Source organism: Schistocerca americana, chromosome 11, assembly GCF_021461395.2.
Source record: "Schistocerca americana isolate TAMUIC-IGC-003095 chromosome 11, iqSchAmer2.1, whole genome shotgun sequence".
NCBI classification, from domain to species: Eukaryota; Metazoa; Arthropoda; class Insecta; order Orthoptera; family Acrididae; genus Schistocerca; species Schistocerca americana.
This window is the reverse complement of record NC_060129.1, coordinates 24,835,575-24,858,929: the sequence shown is the minus strand read 5'-3', so window position 1 is coordinate 24,858,929 and position 23,355 is coordinate 24,835,575. Positions and strand designations below refer to the sequence as shown.

The 23,355-nt window shown below is 41.5% G+C and overlaps 1 protein-coding gene and 1 pseudogene across 7 annotated transcripts in view; one reads left to right on the top strand and one right to left on the bottom strand.

Moving 5' to 3' along the window:
* LOC124553829 overlaps window positions 1–23,355 on the top strand; it is a 286,889-nt gene that overhangs the window by 237,133 nt on the left and 26,401 nt on the right. For all 7 annotated transcript variants that reach the window (XM_047127821.1, XM_047127820.1, XM_047127819.1 and 4 more), the window contains one exon: window positions 15,411–15,517. The gene's annotated coding sequence lies outside the window, so the exon portion shown is untranslated. The remainder of the gene's footprint in view (window positions 1–15,410; window positions 15,518–23,355) is intronic.
* On the bottom strand, window positions 4,767–4,884 carry LOC124554260 (annotated as a pseudogene).

Genomic DNA, 23,355 nt, shown 5'->3' with positions numbered 1-23,355 from the left:
CTGCAGAGCCAGTGTCCACTTGCATGTGAATGTCTTTATCCAGAACATGAACAGTAACAAACAACTTATTTGTTTGAGAAAGCACACAGTTAACATCCATGTCCGATGCCTCGTCCTCGTCGACAGGAACTTTAGGGGACTGACACACAGAAGCAATGTGGCCTTTTTTCCTACATGAATTACACGTGGCCCAACGTTTTGGACACGCGGCCCTGTCATGCTGTACGAAACAACGTGGACAAGAAGGAAGTGCGGAACGAACCTGCTTCTGTGGTTGCTGTTTTCACTGCGAGCGTGGCGGCCCGGCGTGACGTTGTTGACGTGAGTGAACCGCCGCCACATCATCGTTCCCCTGTGAAACAGGCAAATTGTCCTTGTCGAAAGTTGTCTGTACAGCGCCTACATCACACTACACATTTATTTGCGCACCAGCAGCGGGAGACACTTCAAAAGATTGAGCGATGCTTAGAACTTCCGACAACAACAGGTTTGGCAGTTGTAAGGCACGTTGCCGAACTTCTTTATCAGGAGCAAGCCGTAGAATAGGATTCCTAACCATTGAATCAGCATAAGACTCATGATGAGTGTCCGTGACAAACTGACATCTCATACTCAGACCGTGTTGTTCCGCCGCCCAAGCCCGGTAAGATTGATGGGGCTGTTTACGACACCGGTAGAATGCCACGCGGGCAGCCATGACGTGGGTGTTGTTTCAGTAATAGACAATAAGTCACACATTTCTTGGAAGGACAGAGAGGCAGGTTCCCGTAGAGGGGCTAACTGAGATAGCAGCTGATAGATCCGTGGGGAAATCCAGGATAAAAATAACGACTTACACATAGGAGCGTCGACAATGCCGAAAGCCAAGAAGTGTTGCCGCAAACGCTTCTCATAATCCTCCCAGTCTTCAGCGGTGTCGTCGTAAGGAGGGAATGGAGGCGGAGAAGAGGAAGACAGACAATGAGTAAGCGACGTCGACAACGCCTGAATAGCAGCCGTCAGCTGTGTTTGTTGTTCAATGAGTGCTTCCATAAGCTGTTCCATGTCTGCCCCGACACGGAACACACAAATCCACAACGCAGTAAAAAAAAATCCGACCTCGTCGCCAAAAAGTGTTATAACCTTTAAACACCAATAAATTGCGTGGATATACAAACGTAGAAACAATAGCTGGTTACATGCTACCAACTCCGTATCTGTCACTCGACTGCCGTGCCGTGACATGCGGCCGGCACCGTTCGTAGCTAGGTGGCGCTCCCGCGCTCAGCCGAGTTGCGGAGTGCCTCTATCGCCGTTTGCGCATACTGACGTGATGGCACTGTTAAATGTCGTTGCACTGTCACAACACAGTCGTGTGTGTGAGTTGCACTTGTGTGTGTGTGTGTGGGGGGGGGGGAGGGGGGGTGTGTGCACGCGCACATGTGTGAACATGTGTCTATTGTTAACAAAGGCCTTAATGGCTGAAAGCTTTAATTGTGAGAGTCTTTTTGTTGTGCCTACCTGTGACTCAGCATCTCTGCTATATGAAAAATAGAAATTTTCACACCAGAAGTCAGCCAATTTCGATTTTCTAACAAGGCACATACATGAAATCATATGAAAGAACTTGTGCAGTGTTCATGGTTTGACAGTATTCCACTAAGGCATTGATTGAGGGCTCAACTTCCGTGTTTCAGGTAGATTGTAAATTGTTGTTCAAGTGTAGCAATATATCTTCCATTTTGCCGTATTTAGCAGTTCGTCGCCCAAAAAAGTGAAATATTGAAACACTGAATAGTTCAGTTAATTTTAAGTTTGAATGCTGAATGCTGCATGATTCTTCAAAAAGCCGAAGCTGTGAAGTGGTGGTGTTCTCATCTCTCAACTGCCCAGTTGAATGAGGCAAACTGACAGGTTCAGACAAAGGGATATCTTATACAAGATTGGCATCAGCAGCTTCACCTTGATGGCTCACTGACACTTCATCATCAAAAGTGCCTTTCCCATCTGTAAAGGAAATCATAAATATTAGCTTCCTGCCATACAGTAGTTAGTATGTATGCTTACTGAAAAAGAATGCAGTGAAACAGACACCTTTCGATCACTGCTTGCCAAATTAGAAATTTGTTCATTAAGCTCTGAACCATTATTCTTCAACAATATCTCTCTCTCGTCACATAACCCCACATTTAAAATAAATACAAAGCATGTAGCAGACAACAATGACAGCTCTTTGAGTTGTGTGTGATCATGTGAGGTATGATAGAACACACAGTATTGTCCATATTCCTTTCTTCTTAATACAAGTGATTGGTGCTGAGTTTTTTTGTATTTTTTCCCCCCTCTGTACAAGCATTATAAGTACATTTGTACAGACAGGAGAGTAAGACAAATGTTGGAATATGTTTACAAAACTGAGACGTGGCTGACATAGGCCCTACATTACTCTTTCTTTTTGTGTATAATCAGTGTGCCATTTACTGCAACAAAACACAATGCACACACAAGCACTAGCCAACAGGAAACTTGTCAGAAGCTTTAACTTGAAGGCTTCATAACAACAAACTGCTTCCAACAAGCATGAAGTCACAACTGTTTACATTAGGTTTGTTTGAGTGGTTGCCAGCGGGTTCATGCACATGCACAGTTGAGTTGCGTATGAGCAAGTACCTTTCCCCACTTGTAACTGCTTGAATAATTTTTCTGCCATGCCGAAACTGCCAGATTTTTGCCTGCGTAGGACAGTCTGAGTTGGAGTGAGGAAGAGGGTGGTCTCGGTGTGACCCATGTTTACATTTAGTCAATTTGCTGTTCCTTGTTCGTTAAAGCTTTCACAGCAAATGAAAACAAAACGAATTTCTGTGTCCAGGAGCAATGAAGTTAATTAAAATACATTCACATAATTAAGGAAGGCTAAAATATTTTATTGATTTCAGCTTTCTGGTTTAATTTTATTTCCACATTTTCCCCCATCCAGCAGTAATCAGTCACCTTGCAGAACAATGAAGTTATTTTTGTTGGTTTGCTAAAGAAATTTTGCTTTTATTTATCTTTTTTGCAGAGCCAGTCAATTTATTTGAAATGAAGTGTTTAATTCCAAATTACTGGCTACTTTCAATTGTTCACTGAATTTCAATTGCATGTTTTCCTCTTCAGGCACATATGCATTATGCAATAATAAAGAACCAAACATGAGATAATACAGTATTAGTACGCCAAAAAAATTTGAATCCCAAAAACCATACTGAAAAGCTTAATACCAGGTTAGGGCCTTCTTCATCATGAAGCTGGACATATGCATGTGCACTTTAAGCCGTATTATGCACTTTAGTATGGTTTATGAAATTCCGATGCTCTTGAAGCACCTTCTGATTTCCTGTTTCTTTTATGACGTACTTAAGACCTGTTAATGCTATATATGTACACGCATACGGGCTTCTTACATCATTGTAGCTGCGCATGTGCAGCACCTTTTGTTTTCTGTGCAGCATCTTGTGTTTTCCGGCACTCTGGCAACTGCTGAAACAAACCTATTTCTAACAGATCATGGGAAAATATTGTGAATGTTGGTCTGAAAAATGTTACTTTTAAAGTAAACTTCCTTTTAAAGATGGATTATGTTACCTGTGAGATGGGGGATGAATTTCTGAAAACAAAGCGTTTGACTTTCATTTAAAACTTAACAATTTCAGGACCAGCCTCTTAGAAGAATTTCATGCCCATATGATGAGGCAGTTATGTCATTTAAAATTTTACTAGCATATTTGTGTGATGTATCTTAAAGTATAACACACACAAAAAACCAACATTATATGTAAAAGCTTAGCTTTTATTGTAGCTTATTAATCTTCAAGATCAATATAATATGTGAAAGTTTAACTCCTCTTAAAGCTACACTAAGTTTATTAATTTAAACCATAACTTTTTCCTATTGTTTGCACTACTCAACATTGATGTTGCTATTGGATGGTTTCATCACACTCTAAATATCTGTTGTCATCGGCTAATGAGATCACTTGACATGAACTAAGATTGGCTTACAAAAGCACATCACAATCTCCTGATTTCAATGCTTTGATAACTAACGTGCTGTGTTAGGTGGAATTCGAATTTATAATTTCGTAATATGAAAATATTTAGTATACATGTTGCTGCACATCACAAATCTTTCCAAAAAGTGCTTCTTTTTCTGGATTTACTTTTCTAAAGTGCAGGGAAGACATTCTACACTGGTGTAAAAAGCTTAACCATTCAAAGGTTTGCTAAGTTCCACAGTTCTGAGGGAAAGTATACTGTCACTTAACATGGAAAAAGTGTATGTTCACCTGGGAAAAACTGTATTTTTAACAGGGAAATCCAGGAATTTTTTTCCGCTGTCCATGTATACACTCTGATACATGACATCAATGGCATCAGCCCGTTTAAGTAGGAGAACAATGTTAATGGTTTAAAAATAACTACATTTCTGATCAAAATTTATAAGATAATATTAGGAAATTAGTAAAAAAATTGAAATTATTTTACATGATATTACCATTCATGTCTCAAGTTAATTGTGCTGAATAAAAAATAAAACTAAACTACTCCTGAACAGGCAATGAAGGCCCAATGGTACCGACTGGCCACTGTGTCATCCTCAGTCCACAGTCATCACTGGATACGAATATGAGGGACATGTGGTCAGCACACCACTATCCCGGCCGTATGTCAGTTTCCGAGACCAGAGCCGCTATTTCTCAGTCAAGTAGCTCCTCAGTTTGCCTCACAGGGGCTGAGTGCACGCTGTTTGCCAACAGTGCTCGGCATACCGAATGGTCATCCATCCAAGTGCTAGCCCAGCCCAACAGCGCTTAACTTTGGTGATCTGATGGGAACCAGTGTTACCACTGCGGCAAGGCCATTGGCGGATTATGCTGAATGGGACAGATAAAATTCCATGTAGTGTGATGTGAGACATGTACTATGAGAAGCTTCATTTTTGACATAATCTTAAAGTTGGGGTTAAAAATAAAAGGTATTTTATGTCTTCTCCAGAATTAGGACATATGATCTATGTGCAAGTAAATTTCTAACATAGAAACAGTAGCACAGCATTAGTTGCAAAACTCAGCATTGTGTAAATGCCATTTAATAATATGTACAACTGCACAGGCAGTTGACTGAGTAGGAGAAAAGGTGAGAGAGAGCATTATATACAAGTGTATGCAACATCTTGGACATCTTACTGTCAGGTAGTGATCCATATTGTAATGGTACACATGGATATACAATGAACAAACTGAATAAAGAATAAATGAGAAAAGACAGAGCAAATATTGTACCTGACTGGATTGAGAACAATAACAGATCAAGATTCTTTAACATCAGATGTGTAATCCTCAAAGACATCAAAGTGCTTGTAACAGAAAAAACTGATAAAATGTGATGATAGTATGGTATGTTTCCAATTGAACCTGACCTACAGATCAGTTGTTGCAATTTTTGGAGCATAATTTATAATTATCCACAGTGAAGTTAGGATGCCCTTTTCAGATTCTGATATCTTTATGCCCTCTAGTATGTTTTAGTACAAAGCGTCTGGGAAGACCATTGAGAATAGGTACACAAACATCAAGAACTTCAGACCATATATTAATTTCTAGTTTCGAAGCAAGCGCATGTAATTTTGTTGTTGTTGTCTTAGCTAACATATCCAGCTTTTGTAGATGTTGGTTTGAATTCCCCTTATGATACAAGATTTGTACCATAGGGTGGGGGCTGAGTAAAGAGAATGTGTCAGAGTAGTTTGGACTCAGTATATTCAACAAATGGAACATGAGTGACACACTCATGCAATGGCGAACTTCCCACCAAATTCCAGGAGGGCCCACCACAGCCAATGTCATATGTACCAGAGTCTAAAAAATAGGGCAGGAGTGGGAAGGAGAAGTGCATGCCATCAAATCGGGGCTATATATTAATTATACATTTGTTGAATATACTGAGTCCAAACTACTCTGACACATTCTCTTTACTCAGCCCCCACCCTATGGTACAAATCTTGTATCATAAGAGGAATTCAAACCAACATCTACAAAAGCTGGATATGTTAGCTAAGACAACAACAACAAAATTACATGCGCTTGCTTCGAAACTAGAAATTAATATATGGTGTGCATTGCTCCTGCAGTTGATGCTCTCCTCACATCCCCAGCACCATACGTGACACTTCTGTGTATCCTGTTGATTGCCACAGGTGCCACTCATTGAAACACGGCCTGTCAGTGATCCTAACTCAAACAAACTGTGTCTAGCCTAAAATACTGGCTGGCTTTGGCATTTAGGTTGTGGGAAATTGTACAGTGTCGGAACACTAACATTGAATGTGAAAAAAAATTTCAAATTGGCAATAAATTCCTCCCTGTAACTTATGCTAATGGATAAAGATGACCTGCCCAAATGTCCAAAAGGAGAACCTCTATTACAACTTCTCATGAAGAAGCAGTCTTGGAGGACCAAAATCAATATTTTGGCTTTCTTCCTTTTTTGCTTCCTCGAATGATGTGGCCACTGAGAATCTGAATAGATGATTTTTATCTGCTTACTGACTTTGTCAGACCAAAATGTCTATTTCTTATAGTCAGATTGACTGTCAGAATTTTACCTTCAAAGTCATTGAGCGCTTCTTGCATTGCTCTCCATATGCTAATTTTCACGTCATAGAAATTGTGTTCAGCTATGCTTTGCCATTGCTTAAATTGGTGATGTTTACTAATCAGATACTCTGATATTTTTATCCTGTTACTGCAGCTAAGTAAAAATATTTTCCTAGCATTCTAAACATTTCTTGAACACTTGTAGTCAGTGATACTGTCATAGTCTTGTGGTAGGTAGTGCCTTCCTGTATTAACTGGTTCTAAAATTCAAATCTGTTTCTTTCTAACAAGGGAACCTCCCCATCGCACCCCTCTCAGATTTAGTTATAAGTTGGTACAGTGGATAGGCCTTGAAAAACTGAACTCAGATCAGTCAAGAAAACAGGAAGAAGTTGTGTGGAACTATGAAAAAAATAAGCTAAATATACAGACTGAGTAGCCCATGCGGAAGATAGGCAATATCAAGGATATTGCCAGCTCAGCAGCGCCGTGGTCCCGTGGTTAGCGTGAGCAGCTGCGGAACGAGAGGTCCTTGGTTCAAGTATTCCCTCAAGTGAAAAGTTTAATTTTTTTATTTTCACACAATTATTATCTGTCCGGCCGTCCGATGCGAGGTAACTGCACCGTAGTATGGGGACACTACACCTAAACAAACATTTAAACACACGACGTCAGTCGACTACAGTGACAGAGCACAGGAAAAACTGTGAAACTGTTGGTTGCAGTTTCTGTGGAAAACTCTTTATGTTTTCATCACTTTTTTGGGAGTGATTATAACATCCACAAGATAACCTAAATCGGGCAAGGTAGAAGAATCTTTATAGCCATTCGCCAAGTGTACAAGTTAGGTGGGTCGACAACATACACTCCTGGAAATGGAAAAAAGAACACATTGACACCGGTGTGTCAGACCCACCATACTTGCTCCTGACACTGCGAGAGGGCTGTACAAGCAATGATCACACGCACGGCACAGCGGACACACCAGGAACCACGGTGTTGGCCGTCGAATGGCGCTAGCTGCGCAGCATTTGTGCACCGCCGCCGTCAGTGTCAGCCAGTTTGCCGTGGCATACGGATCTCCATCGCAGTCTTTAACACTGGTAGCATGCCGCGACAGCGTGGACGTGAACCGTATGTGCAGTTGACGGACTTTGAGCGAGGGCGTATAGTGGGCATGCGGGAGGCCGGGTGGACGTACCGCCGAATTGCTCAACACGTGGGGCGTGAGGTCTCCACAGTACATCGATGTTGTCGCCAGTGGTCGGCGGAAGGTGCACGTGCCCGTCGACCTGGGACCGGACCCCAGCGACGCACGGATGCACGCCAAGACCGTAGGATCCTACGCTGTGCCGTAGGGGACCGCACCGCCACTTCCCAGCAAATTAGGGACACTGTTGCTCCTGGGGTATCGGCGAGGACCATTCGCAACCGTCTCCATGAAGCTGGGCTACGGTTCCGCACACCGTTAGGCCGTATTCCGCTCACGCCCCAACATCGTGCAGCCCGCCTCCAGTGGTGTCGCGACAGGCGTGAATGGAGGGACGAATGGAGACGTGTCATCTTCAGCGATGAGAGTCGCTTCTGCCTTGGTGCCAATGATGGTCGTATGCGTGTTTGGCGCCGTGCAGGTGAGCGCCACAATCAGGACTGCATACGACTGAGGCACACAGGGCCAACACCCGGCATCATGGTGTGGGGAGCGATCTCCTACACTGGCCGTACACCACTGGTGATCGTCGAGGGGACACTGAATAGTGCACGGTACATCCAAACCGTCATCGAACCCATCGTTCTACCATTCCTAGACCGGCAAGGGAACTTGCTGTTCCAACAGGACAATGCACGTCCGCATGCATCCCGTGCCACCCAACGTGCTCTAGAAGGTGTAAGTCAACTACCCTGGCCAGCAAGATCTCCGCATCTGTCCCTCATTGAGCATGTTTGGGACTGGATGAAGCGTCGTCTCACGCGGTCTGCACGTCCAGCACGAACGCTGGTCCAACTGAGGCGCCAGGTGGAAATGGCATGGCAAGCCGTTCCACAGGACTACATCCAGCATCTCTACGATCGTCTCCATGGGAGAATAGCAGCCTGCATTGCTGCGAAAGGTGGATATACACTGTACTAGTGCCGACATTGTGCATGCTCTGTTGCCTGTGTCTATGTGCCTGTGGTTCTGTCAGTGTGATCATGTGATGTATCTGACCCCAGGAATGTGTCAATAAAGTTTCCCCTTCCTGGGACAATGAATTCACGGTGTTCTTATTTCAATTTCCAGGAGTGTATTCTTGTCATGTGACGCACATGCCGTCACCAGTGTCGTATAGAATATATCAGATGTGTTTTCCTGTGGAGGAATCGGTTGACCTATGACCTTGCAATCAAATGTTTTCGGTTCCCATTGGAGAGGCACGTCCTTTCGTCTACTAATCGCACGGTTTTGCGGTGCCGTCGTAAAACACAAACACTAAACTTATTACAGTGAACAGAGACGTCAATGAACGAACGGACAGATCATAACTTTGCGAAAATAAAGTAAGTAAACTTTTCACTCGAGGGAAGACTTGAACCAAGGACCTCTCGCTACACAGCTGCTCAAGCTAACCACGGAACCACGGCGCTCCTGAGTTTACATGCTCCTTGATGTTGCCTATCTTGCGCATGGGCTACTCAGTTTGTATATTTTGCTTATTTTTTTATAGTTCCACACAACTTCTTCCTGTTTTCTCGATTGATCTGTGTTCAGTTTTTCAAGGTCTATCCACTGTGCCAACATATAACTATATCTGAGGGGGGTGCGATGGGGAGGTTCCCTTGTAAGATGTCTAAGTCGTTGCCCTCTACCTCCTCCCCCCCCCCCCCCCCCCCAGGGGCCTCACAACTCATTTGTGAGTACATCCTTTGCTACCATGGGCTCCAGCCTTCGCAGCATTACTTCCTTCCCCCTTTGCATGCTGCAAGCTTGTACTTCCACAGTCCCTTTCCATCTCTGGCTCTCCATCGGATGGTTTTCTTGGTGCAGACCCTTCTTGGACATTGCTTGTAATTTTGGACTTGAGTTTCCACTTCCAGCGTTTTATACAACTTTTCATGAAGTAAATACATGGTCCCCATTGTTGGGTTCTACCTGTCAGCAACTTTTGAAATTCTCCAGAAGTGTGATTAATGCAGGGAAGGTCGTCCAATGTGGTGTGTGTTGCACCATTGTCCCTTTCTATCTTTTCACCCTTCCCTTTACTTAGATAATACTCCCAAAACTTAGCACATTACCCATCCTGTGGTGGGGTGGTCATTAAATACCTTCATGGTGGTAGCCACACTGGGATCACAGTATTGGTGCCTGAGCTGAAAACTCCTGATGTATGCCAAGGAGTGTGTTCCCATCATGACTGGGGCATGGGGACTCCCAACAACAGATTACTGGCCAGGTAGTTGTTGCTGAGGCTGGGTGGCACCATGGTGGATGAGGCGCAAAAGAAGCAGGTGAAGTTTTCTCCTGCTGGTGGTCATATGACCCCAGTACTCTCTGTGGAAAGCAAGTCCTTGTTTAATGCAGATAGATGTGACCCTAAAATGTTCCCATCCCTGGCTGCACTTTAGGTGGATGTGTTAAGTTGGGTGACTTATTGGTGACTGTCACTCCACATAATAGTCCAAATATGGTTCAGGTCATCATTCTTCACTGAGACCATCTCTTGCAATCTGATGATGAGCTATGCACTGACTTAGAGCTGTGGGGTTTACACTTTCTGTTGTATACATAGGGGCCCAAAGAACGATAAGGTTGCTACCAGTCCCTTCAGGTTGGCCTTTGAGAGCATTTCATTGCCTGCAAATGTCAAGGTAATGGTATACCAATGCAATATGAAACCATCTGTTCCACCCCTCCCCCCATGTGATGTTTTAAGTGTTTGAAATTGGAGAATGTCTTCATGTTGCAATCCTAGCTTCATCTGTAGAGACTGTGGACGACCATTCCATGTGAATGCTCCTTGTGCCCTTCCCCCATCTATGATAACTGTTGAAAGAACCATTCTCCCAGCTTGCCAGATTGCACCATTTTTCAGAAAGAGAAGAAAATTTGAGAACATAAGACTATGGGTGAATGAACTTATCAAGAGTCCAAGAAGTGTGACTGACAGCAGCCAACATGTACAACAGTGTCATATGCTACAGCTAAGATGACATTGCCCCCTTTGGAAATGATCCTCCCACCCCTTACACCACACATAGTGGGTTCTCAGAGCTGTTCGACCATGCCTGCCCTCCTGATGGTTGGGGGCTCTCCTCTTGCTGCTTCCCCCACACCTACATTGGAATCATTGGCTTCCCACCGACCAGGGATATTGGTCCCCACCTCCCAGCCAGAGACAAATCACCTTCTTGTGGCTTCTCTCGCCTGGAAGTAGTCCCTTAGGACATTTCCTTCCAAGGCTTCTGCTAGTTAACAACTGGACATCAGCCAATGGCTGAAGGAGCGACAGGCTGCTGGTTACACGGCTTCACGATCATCATCATTGCCTGAAACTGATCAGAGAAGCTCTCTGTCATCCAAATCCTCTAAGCAGAGAAAAGATAAGGAGTCCTCCAAGAAGAAGGAGTTTCTATTGGTCCCCCACGCCATCAGATGCTGCCTGTTCCACTCCTGGGACTGAAGCAGAGATTATGATGGCCGCTGATGCCCTGGCTAGCACCTCACAATGGAACCCAGAATCTGTGTGTGTTGCTGCCATAATCCCTCAACCAGTGGCAACAGGTGACCCTAGGGCATAACCTGCTGTCTTGATCCCTTCATGGCCTCACAGTACATCGACAACATTACTCTGTAGTGGAATTGTAGCAGGTTTTTTTTTTTTCCACCATCTGACTGAGCTACATCTTTTAAGCAGTTCCTGCTGTTTCTGCATTTGAAAGCGAGAATGCTGGAAACAACATGTGTCAACCATCGGACCATGTATCTCTTCTTCACAGGGTTGAGCAAATATCAGACATTTCTACAGATACCAGACACCTACAGAAGTACTTGGTATTACCTTGAATGGCGCTGTCTTCACTTACCAAGACCCAGTCACCAAACGTTTTGCTCTTCATTGTGCTTGGACCTCTGCCCCTGAGAATTATCAGCCTGCTTTTCATGGCATAAGACAACAGGTGGAGCGAAAGCAATATCTTTTACTACACGCCACCTGGAGCCATTCAGTGCATGGGAATTAATCAGTGTCTGAGCCCACTGCTGCGATACATTCCCGGGGCTGGACCGCGTTCACAACCAAATAATCAAGCACCTATCAGTGAATTGTCAGCATCATATCCTTTCATCCTTAACTGCATCTGGAATGAGGGCAAGTTCCCATTACAGCAGCTGTGTTGTCTTCTTGAGTCTCAGTCTTCTGGATCTATCCATGGTGGTTTCTGCCAATGCCATTCCACTAATGATAACGTGGTTTACCTGGTATCTGACATCTGAACAACTTTTGCCCAATGTTGACACCTTATAGTTGCCTTCTTTGACCTTCAAAGGCTTGTGACACCACATCCATTGCTGTTGTACACAAGTGGTGTCTCTGGTGTCTGCTCCCAATTTTCTTGTGGCTCCTTCTTGTTGAACAGTACTTTCCAGGTTCGAGTTGGTGCTTCCCACAGTTCCCACCATATCCACGAGAATAGGGTTCTACAGTCCTCTGCATTGAGTGTCCCTCTCTTTCTAGTGGCCATCAGTGGTCTAGCAGCAGCCGTGGGGTCCTAAGTATCACTGACAACTTTTGCTTCTATTATTGATCCTTTATTGTGGGTACCCCTGAATGTCGACGGAAAGGGAGCATATGAAAGCCGCAGTCATGAGCTGTCTATCACCCATGGTTTTAGATTTTCAGCCATCAAGACTCTTTAATTTCCCTGTCTCTGATGTTAGGGAGACAGTGCCTCAGCAACTGACTTAGTTTTTCATCTTATTCATGAAGAGTTCTTTTACCTCTCTCTTTAAGGGTGGGGCCGCTTAACCTTTCCAGTCCATTGAGGGGTTGACAGAACACACTGTTGCCTCTTCTGCCGAGATTGGGCTGCAGCTTTCTGGGCTTCGTGGTCCACTCTGACCTTCATTCTTCCTGCTCTTATACTCTCCCTCCCCCCCTCTCGCATGGTCTGTTCAGCTTGTTCATTCTATATCTATATGTGCTTCTCCCACCCTGCCCATGTTGCTAGTCTTTCTTAGACAGTTTTTGAGTGGGGTATCTCTGGTAAGTGGTAGAAGGTGGGGGATGTATGTCCCCTCATTTTGGGGGCTTCGGGCTGTTCCCTAGATGGGACACCTTGCATGCCTTTCTTCTGATGTGTCCCCCTTCTACTGTTTTGTCATGTATCTAGCCTTCATGGACCTTTGGTAGAACTTGGGGTTTTTGTCCCCTGGGTTTTGAGCAGTAGGTCATCTCTGATGTACAGCCATGTAGCCCTTTGTGTTCCAGGAAAAGGGACTGATGACCTAGTAGTCTGGTGCCTTTAATCAACCAACCAACCAATTGTTGCTCTCATGAGTGAGTTCAGTAACAATGTGCTCAAAGTAATTTTTGGGCGTGACATTCAGCATGATCTCTCACAACACCCTAGTGTTTGGCACCAATTTTGACCACAACTCTCCCATACTACAGTTGGCAAGTTGAAATCTCACCCTTATTATTACTGCATGGTCTAGAAACTGTACTGTATTGTGGAAGTTTTCTCTGCTAACACAGCACCTGACACAGATTTCTATAAATGCATATGATTAGACTGTTTAACCTACCTATGATGCCTAACTTCACCAACATTATCTCACATTCAGAATCTGTAATAACCTCACTAGATAGTCAGTTCTTTGCAGAAGTAAATATACCTCCTCCATTGATGTCTAAACTACTCTAGTGATATAAATTCTGATACGAATTCAGGATTTGAATCATATTTACTTGTGGTTTCAACTGATTTTCTTGTATTATAGTCTTGAAGAAGTGATACTAATTGTGGGACAACTCCATGGATGCTCACATTAACCTTTAATGTTTCCAATTTGTCTTCCATTTTAATATGACTGACAATAAACTCTCCACTCCACTTTCATAAAATATTTTTGATATTCTTGTGTAGCTCTCCATCCAGTTCAGTTAACTTGGAATGGATTTCATGAATTTCAATAGGTTTGATACCTTTTGTGTTCAAAAACAAAATAAGTATCTCAACTTTACACCTGGTGGCTGTAGCAAGTCTGACCTCCATTAAGAGAGCTGCTGATCTAAGATAGCATCCCAGTTTGTGAGAGGGAGGGGGGTACAAATATGATAGTGTGATCAACGGTTTGACCTCAGTGTTAGGGCGACCTTTCTGTCAGTGTTATGCACACACAATTCCAAGTCCAGCCATTTGCACAATCATGCATCACTGTAGGATGTGGAACTATCTGGAGGAAGCGTTGTCTCCTGCTCAAGCTCTTACAGTGCTATACAGGGGGTGGACAAAAATAGGGAAACATCACAAACACAACACGTTACCATCCATAATATGGTGTAGGAAAACTGTTGGCATTCAAAACAACTTCGAGTCATCTCGAAATGGCTAAATACATGTCCTGAATGGTTTTCCAGAGATTCTTACACCATTCTTCCTGCATAATAATTTTCCCGGGTTCGATTCCCGGCGGGGTCAGGGATTTTCTCTGCCTCGTGATGGCTGGGTGTTGTGTGATGTCCTTAGGTTAGTTAGGTTTAAGTAGTTCTAAGTTCTAGGGGACTGATGACCATAGATGTTAAGTCCCATAGTGCTCAGAGCCCATTTGCATAATAATTACAATTTCAGGTGACGATGATGTTGGTGGATAGCGATCACACATCCTTCTCTCCAAAGTAGATCACAAAGGTTTGATAATATTGAGATATGGTGTCTGTGGTGGCTAGGGGAGATGCGAGAGTTCATTCTCATCATCACAAAAACAGTCTAGGACAATGAAAGCTGTGTGAATAGGAGCCCTGTCTTCTTGGAACACAGTAACACCACTGGAAGTTGAACATTGTATCAGGGGATGGATACGATTAGCCGAAATGGTCACATAATGCTTGGCAGTAATGTGACCTTGCAGAGTAACCATGTTGCCCATGGAATACCGTAATATGGCTGATAAAATCATCACAGAGTTTTCAGAATCATTATATTTTTTCGCGTTTATTATTTGAATTTTTATTTCCACTTTAATTTTTTTATTTTGTATTTTGAAAACACATTGATTTCATTTAATTATTTATTTCATTTAATTATCCTGTTATACTTGTTTCTTTTGTCGGTAACTGGAAAATAATTATATATTTAAGATTACCCAAAAATTATTCTTAGGAGTATTTAGTTGTATGTTTTCTATAAAATACATTTAGGTTTTGACTATTTTTTTTCTTTGTAAATGACTTCTCAAAACTGCTATAATATTACCATACAAACTGTTTAGACCAATGAGATATGCTGTCTTTCTTTTCAAAAGTCTCCATTCTGGGTACGGGGACAGATGTGGGAAGCCATAACTATGCCTTACTTCCAGATTTAATGATGTAAAGTTTTATATTGTAAAATGGGCATTGTAAAATCGGATGGTACCAAGGAAGTCAGAGTTTGTGTTACATTGGTGAGACTAGTGAATCTTAAGAATTTTTAATTGGAAAATAATCATTTTTGACCATTGTAATGTATTGTGTACCATATTATTGTCCAAACTGAATTCAAGAATGTACTATGATCATCCAATGTTAACAGGTTAATGTGATCATCCAATGTTGACAGGTTAATGCTCTTTTCATAAACATACCAAGACTAGGACCTCTGAAGGAATCAACCTCCAAATTTTACAGGAGAGTGGGCTGAACCAACAATTTCTATGAGAAATCAAGGTGAGTGTAGTTTATTGACTGGCAGTTACCACTACAATCAACTTAGTATCAATGCATCTACAATTCCATTTTCGTGCTTTAAACATTGTACATTTTTATGTTAGTTGACGCTGACAGAAATTTTGAAACTTGATTATTTAATTATCATCATGGTTATTGAACTGAGGGAACAGGGTTGTTAGACAGTATAAATCTTCAATACAGTGCCTCTTGAAACACCAAATACATCGGTCACCTCGGTTGTGGAAGCACTCATCATACAAGCACCAACAATGTGCCCATGTTTGAGTTCACTTAGTTCCTATATGATGCACTCTCAGTTACAAAGAACATTGTTTAGACCACAACTGTAACTTACAGGGTATTGAGGACATTGCACAGGTGTCATTCTTGGTCAAATAGAACAGTGCAACCTGCAGGCTGGGTTAGTATCGGCATGTGTGTTCAGGCATGCATATATAGGGAAACATTCCACATGGGAAAAATATATCTAAAAACAAAGATGATGTGACTTACCAAACGAAAGTGCTGGCATGTTGATAGACATACAAACAAACACAAACATACACACAAAATTCAAGCTTTCTCAACCAACGGTTGCTTCATCAGGAAAGTGGGAAGGAGAGGGAAAGAGGAAAGGATGTGGGTTTTAAGGGAGAGGGTAAGGAGTCATTCCAATCCCGGGAGCGGAACGACTTACCTTAGGGGGAAAAAGGACAGGTATACACTCTCTCTCGCGCGCGCGCACACACACACACACACACACACACACACACACACACACACACACACACATCCATCCGATTATTAACATCTGGATGGATATGTGTGTGTGTGTGTGTGTGTGTGTGTGTGTGTGTGTGTGTGTGTGTGTGTGTGTGTGCGAGTGTATGCCTGTCCTTTTTCCCCCTAAGGTAAGTCTTTCCGCTCCCAGGATTGAAACGACTCCTTACCCTCTCCCTTAAGACCCACATCCTTTCATCTTTCCCTCTCCTTCCCTCTTTCCTGATGAAGAAACTGTTGGTTGTGAAAGCTTGAATTTTGTGTGTGTGTTTGTGTTTGTTTGTGTGTCTATCAACATGCCAACGCGTTCGTTTGGTAAGTTACATCATCTTTGTTTTTAGATATATTTTTCCCATGTGGAATGTTTCCCTATATATATAAACACACACACACACAGTGTTACCATATTCTTTTATACAATCCCTGTATTTGTTTGTGGTCTAGTGGTAAACAACATGCAGTGTAGATGCAAAGTTGCAAGTTCGAGTCCATTTATTCCGTCACCTTTTTTTTTTCTCACCTTTTTGGCAGTGTGATAAAGGTATCAGTTTGATGGAACCACAAAGAAATTTGCTTCATCTTCTACCCCAACAGGGATAGTAACACCTTCCACGAAAGAGCTTCACCACTGCAGTCATAGTCATCCATAACCAGCTACCACCACTTGCCACTTGATACTGGCTACTATTGGATCAGGTGAATATGGCATGGTGAATCTTGGGCATTTGTGCTTTCACATTGGTAAGAATCAAATTGTTTCTTATTGTGGTTTGAGGTTCCATAAAAAATAACCAAATGCACAGTGAATACGTTACTGCTTGTGTATTTATCAATTGTCATTTTCTTTTGAAGTTTTAGTAGCTCTCTTGCAGCTATGAATTGTATTTTTCATACTTGAATCTTATTAACATTTTTATACATTATAAAATAAGTGTTGCAAATGGATAAAGGTGTAAATTTGTGAGATTTGTTTGCTTTGGGTTTAATAAAGGAGTGAAGGCATGTGTGTCATGTAAGAGGTGGGTGCTACAGGACAAATAATGTCTTTAAAGAGTTTCCTTGTTTCACGAAAGATTGTTTGGCATGAATGATTTGCCACTTACAAAAAGTCTCAATAATTAACATAACATTTGCATTTAATAGGCAACATTCAGCCGTTGAGTGTATGAGTACTGTGTATTTTAATTCAAAGCAACAAAAATCAAAGGGATGACTATTACTGCCTTTTCTGTTTGAATGTCATCATTTTTCTCATTGACCATTCCTATGCACTACTGTTATTGGTGAGAAATTATGTTAACATAGAGGCAACATAACGCCTTGCCTCTACGTTAACTTCTTAAGAGGAAATTAATGACTGAGCTCTAACAAAAGACATCTCCTTGAGCAAAGGGCAGTGTGAACAGATAATGTTTTCCATCTGGTGGTACAAGAAGGTTGCTGTGCACTATATACTTCTCCCAAGGATTTGTCCATTGATACTAGATATGGGATCTTCCTACCATGACATAGTAGTGTGCCAGATAGGCTAACAGTGCAAACTGTTCTTTGCAAATTGTTTCATTTGGAGGGTACATTGACCAATTTATAAAGAAGACATTAGTAATTTTCCCATTTCTTCCACAGCTTGATAAGTGAGAAGTTTGCTTAATTCATATCTCATTTCTTCTCTGTTAGCCACAGATTCTAACACATATTCAATGAACAGTGAATTTTGGAATGGCTAGTGGGAATATCAAAACTTCATTCAAAAACACTTTCAAAATAAAGGGATAACACTTTTTTTTTAATTTCTCTCAATCTCAAAAACAGGAAAATGAATATCTATGATAAGAAACTATTTGAGAGCCAGTCTGACAGCAATATTTGCATCAGAGATCATGGGTACTAATGATTGCTTATCAAGCACCATTATAATTCAGAACACCATCTATATATAATATTGATTTTAGTATGAGAGCATACATAAACATATGAGGCAAGTTCAAATATTAATTCTGTTTTCTGGGAAATTACAAGCCATACACAGCAAACATGTACTCTCTGTCAAAATATTTGTCAGAGACTGCCCTTTTTTAAAGATGTTTCCTCTGGTTATTTTAATGTTCAGTTCACTTTTAAGACACTTTTGACAATGACGTGTTACCTTCCTGAAAGTTTCTTCTAGACTGATGAGTTATGAACCCTGCTCTGGGTGCCCGCGTGATTGGTTATTTCAGTGTGCCAATGATTTCCAACATTAAACTAATGATTAAAGCTTAATTAAATATTTCAGTTAAAGTTATTGAAATTGTGGTTAGAAACCATCAGTGTGGATAAGGTGTCCAGTATTGTTGACCCTGTACAAACATTAAAACAGTAAATAAAAAAAAATAAGTGCCACATGATGACGTTCAAATAAAAATGCATCATTACTCACCCCTTTGATTTTTATTATTTTGAAGTAGACTATGCAGTACTCATATACCCAACTTCTGGACCTTGCATATTGAATGCAAATGTCAGAGGATGGTTATATTGTCACAGTTTATCATATATGTCAATTATTGAGACTTCTTGAATGTGGAAAATTGTTCATGCCAGAACGATCATTCCTGAAACAATAACAATCCTTTTGTGTTGTGACTTTCATATATCACTTACTTCACAAAAGAGACAAATGTTTCAAGCTTCTTCCACTGCTTTCATACCTGTACTAAAAACAAAGAAAACAATTTGTTGTAAATAATAGGCCTTTTTCCAGTTGTGTCTAAACAACATGCATAAGATTTAAATACACATAATCCAGTTCATAACAGCAAAATAAATACTAGAACTGCAAATAAGAAAATGACAGTTGATAAATATACTCACATTAACCTACACATGTTCTATAACTGTACACTGTTCACTCAATTTAGTGAAGTTATTTTGTCAGAAAATCAGACTGTAATTTTATGCTTACTAATGTGAGAGCTCAAACATGCCCAAGCGGTACCATGCTGCATTCACCTAGATTAATAGTAGCTGATGTCAGGCAGCTAGTGGCAGGTGGCCGGCTGCCAGTGGCCACTGTAGGAAAATTGAAACTCTTTGAGCATAAACTGTTCTATCGTAACGCTCTTTCATGGAAGGTGTTGCTATTACTGAAAGCTTAGAAGGTGAAGTAAATCATTTTTGATAGTCCATGAGGCTGATGTATTTAGCAGACTAACAAAATGCAGTTAAAAGATAAAGAAATGAGTGAACTTGAACACACAGTTTTGCATCTACACTGTGCAACATTTACCAGTAGACCATGATCAGCCATAGTGGAAGAGAAGACTTCCTTGAGACACTTCTGCATTGCACAATGTTGCCAGAGGTTGCAGAACACTGGACTTCTAAGTAGTGGCCAGTTTTTGTGCTTCCAAGTGTATCTACTGTACAATGTATACTTTTTCTTAAGAAACTTCAGGATACTGATTTTTACACCAAGCTATTACTCCATTATGCTCTACTACAATGCTAGTTACAAATTTTTGTTGAGCTTGAGCTATTGTTCATTTGTAATTTGGCCATTCTTTGTCCATTGTGCCATTTACAAATTAGTTTCAGGCCTTTTGTTTGAAACTACAAAACTATTTGTGTAATCCAGATTATTGACAATATTTGTATTTCTGTGACAACAGTTATTGCTTAAGTATCATGATTTGTGATCCTAGTCTCTGTGTAAACATCCTCAGACATCTGATTAGCTCAAGATCTATCTGCAGCTTTAAACCATGTGAGACATAACTACCTTAGTTGCCATGGAATCATAGAACTTCCCGATCCAGGCCTGGCAGTTAGCTCAAGAACAGAGGTCCATATTCACTTGCAGAAAGAGTGCTGCAAACAGTTTCAGGGAAACACCATAAACAAGTCTTGTCAGTTATTCTCTCTTTCTTCTAAAATAACCAAGCATGAACTCTGGGTGCAAATGACAGGCATAATTTCTTCTGACATGGGATGCAGTCTACAACTTTCTCAGTGCTGAGTCCTCAATTACTTCTGTGATTTCATCAACATGTTAAAAGTGTGGTATCAACAGCATCTCTGTCAACCTCCTTTGGCACCCACCCCCTCCCCTCGCCCAGTGTGCTATGCACCACTCACAAATACACAAGAGACAGAACTTTTAATCTCCTGCCAGAGCACCTGGGCAAGACCACCATTACACTGTTCACTGTCCCCGGTGAGGGGCACCACGTATACATACCACCAGGGGACGCAAATCCATTACCTCACCACCTGAGACTCGGATTGGCTGGTGCATCCTTTTAAGCAACCACAGTTCAGAGCTCTGCCATCAGATCAAGTGCATCTGTAGATATATGAACATTAGTGTGGAAGACAGCAGTGAGGAACATTGTATTGACTTAAACTGCTAAGCATGATTAATATTCAGAGACTTTTATATGTAAATCAGCATTACAACTATATTGTTACTATTAAGAGCATTACTCTGGTTGTATTTAACTCAGCTCCACAGAAGAACCTACAGCTTTTGAAGTTATGTCTAACTTAGTAATTAAGTGTATGTAGTATAAACAAACTTAATAATGTGTTACATTTCTGTAGATGTCTACATGTATTTACCAGCCACCTCATTACTGATACAACAAAATGAATCCCTCATGCATTACACATTCATTGTCTTTCTTTATTTCCATTGCTACCATTTTATGACAACTAGTTTACTTTATGAACTGAAGTTCACTCCAGAGAGCACAATGTACTTTATGGTAAGAATGATGGTATGTTACATAGGGTTCTCCCATCCAGCCACAAACTGCTATCCATTCTAATTCACCAACCACGTGATTAATAGACCAAAGGGCCTCATTTCTTTACTCCTGTATTGTTTAGTCTTTGGGCCTTAGAACAAATTCTAATACATTGAAAGTAGAATTTATTTTCATTTCATGTGAACCATTATGAGTTAGTATTACTGGGCTTTTGACTGACTTGCTGTAATGTAGAACTGACACTCTAGTTCATTCCAGAGATTTTTAAAAATCCAGGTCAGGGTCTTGGTGAGGTCAGTGTTGGTTGGTTGGTTGGTTGGTTGATTTGGGGGAGGGGACCAAACAGCAAGGTCATCGGTCCCATCAGATTAGGGAACTATGGGGAAGGAAGTCAGCCATGCCCTTTCAGAGGAACTACCCCAGCATTTGCCTAAATCAGTTTAGGGAAATCACAGAAAACCTAAATCTGAGCGGCCAGATGTGGGTTTGAACTGTCATCCTCCTGAATGCGAGTCCAGTGTGCTAACTACTGCACCACCTTGCTTGATCAGGTCCGAGTAACAACTCATTCTCATTTTTTCAAGCCAAATTCCAAACTGCTCATCCAGTGTGGGAGATATTTATAAAAAGGTTTTTGAAAATGGCAGATATCATGTTGCTGTTGAGGCAAAGATGTTAGCTGAAGTCTATAAGCTACTTTATAGTAGTGCAAGCCCAGAAGCAAGAAATGGAGTTGGAGTTATTTTGCACAGAGAGCTTCAAGAGGAGGTATGTGAAGTCAGCAGAGTAAATGATATGTATGTTAAGATGATGTTTGGCAGAGAAATGGTAACAGTGCTGACAGCCCATGCACACCAAGCGGGATGTTCCAAGGACGAGAAGGAAGAATTTTGGAGTGATTTGGATGGAGTAATGGCAGCAATACCAGAGAATGAAAGAGTGATGGAGGGGATCTAAATTGTCATGTTGGCGGAAGGAAAGTTGGGGAACAGAGGTGGCATAGAGGGTGGGGGTATGGCGAGAGAAATGAGGAAGGAAAAAGAATGGTGGAGTTTGCAGTGGCTTTTGATCTAGTGATTACGAATACCTACTTCCAAAGAAAAAGAGAAAAACTAGTAACATACAGAAGTGGCGAAATTAAAAGGCAAATTGATTACATATTATGTAGAAGGAAAAATAGTGGGGAGGTGCGAAATACTAAGTTCATATACGGTGAAGGAATAGCAACACAACATAACTTGATTGTTGGGGATTGTGAGATGAAAGTATTTAAAGGACAGAGGCACATAAATTAACGTGAAAGGAAAATTAAGTGCTGAAGATTAAAGGATAAAAATTTGAGAGAAGAGTTAAGTGAAAAAGTACTGGGAAAGGTACAATTGGCAGAGAGTGTGCAGGAGTGGTGGAAAATAAATAGTGCTTTTATAAGGAAGACTGCGGAGGAAGTGTTTGGGTTAACATCTGGGAGAGGGGTGCCAAAAGATAAGGATGCATGGTGGTGGAATGAAGAGGTGCAGAAGGTTGTGAAGGAAACAAAAGACACTAAGAGGAAATCGGATATGTTTGGAATTGCTGAGAATGGGCAAGCATACAAAAGTGCAAAGAAGGAGGCAAAACGAGCTATGGCTAAAGCTAAAGCTAAAGCTGAATCAGTATGGGAGGCATATGAACAAATACAGAAAAATCACCATATGAGACAACTGATACGGATAGGCAAATCAAGAGATAAAGCTTCTAAGGATCTAACAGCAGTAAAACAAATGAAAGATGAAACAGGAATAATTCTGCATGACCATGGAAAAATAATCCAAAGGTAGTTGAATTATTTTGAGAAATTGCTGAATGAAGAAAATGTAAGAGTGAAAACTGAGGAAGTAGGGGCAAATGAAGGATTAACAATGGATACAAGTAGCGATGAAGTCAAACGGGCAGTTGAACAGATGAAAAGTAGCGATGAAGTCGAACGGGCAGTTGAAAAGATGAAAAATGGGAAGGCAGTTGGCCCAGACCACATCCCCATTGAGGTATGGAAGTGTCTCAGTAAAAAGGGAATTGAGCTCCTTTGGGATTTAATGAAGTAGATTTGGCAACAGGAGGGGATGCCAGACGAGTGGAGAACTAGTGTACTGATCCCAATATTTAAGGGGAAAGGTGATGTGCAGGGCTGCAGTAACTATAGAGGTATTAAACTGATGGCACACACAATGAAAATTTGGGAAAGAGTTATAGAAGCGAGATTACGCAAGGAGACTGTGGTGTGTGAAGAACAGTTTGGGTTCATGCCTGGAAGAGGAACTACTGATGCAA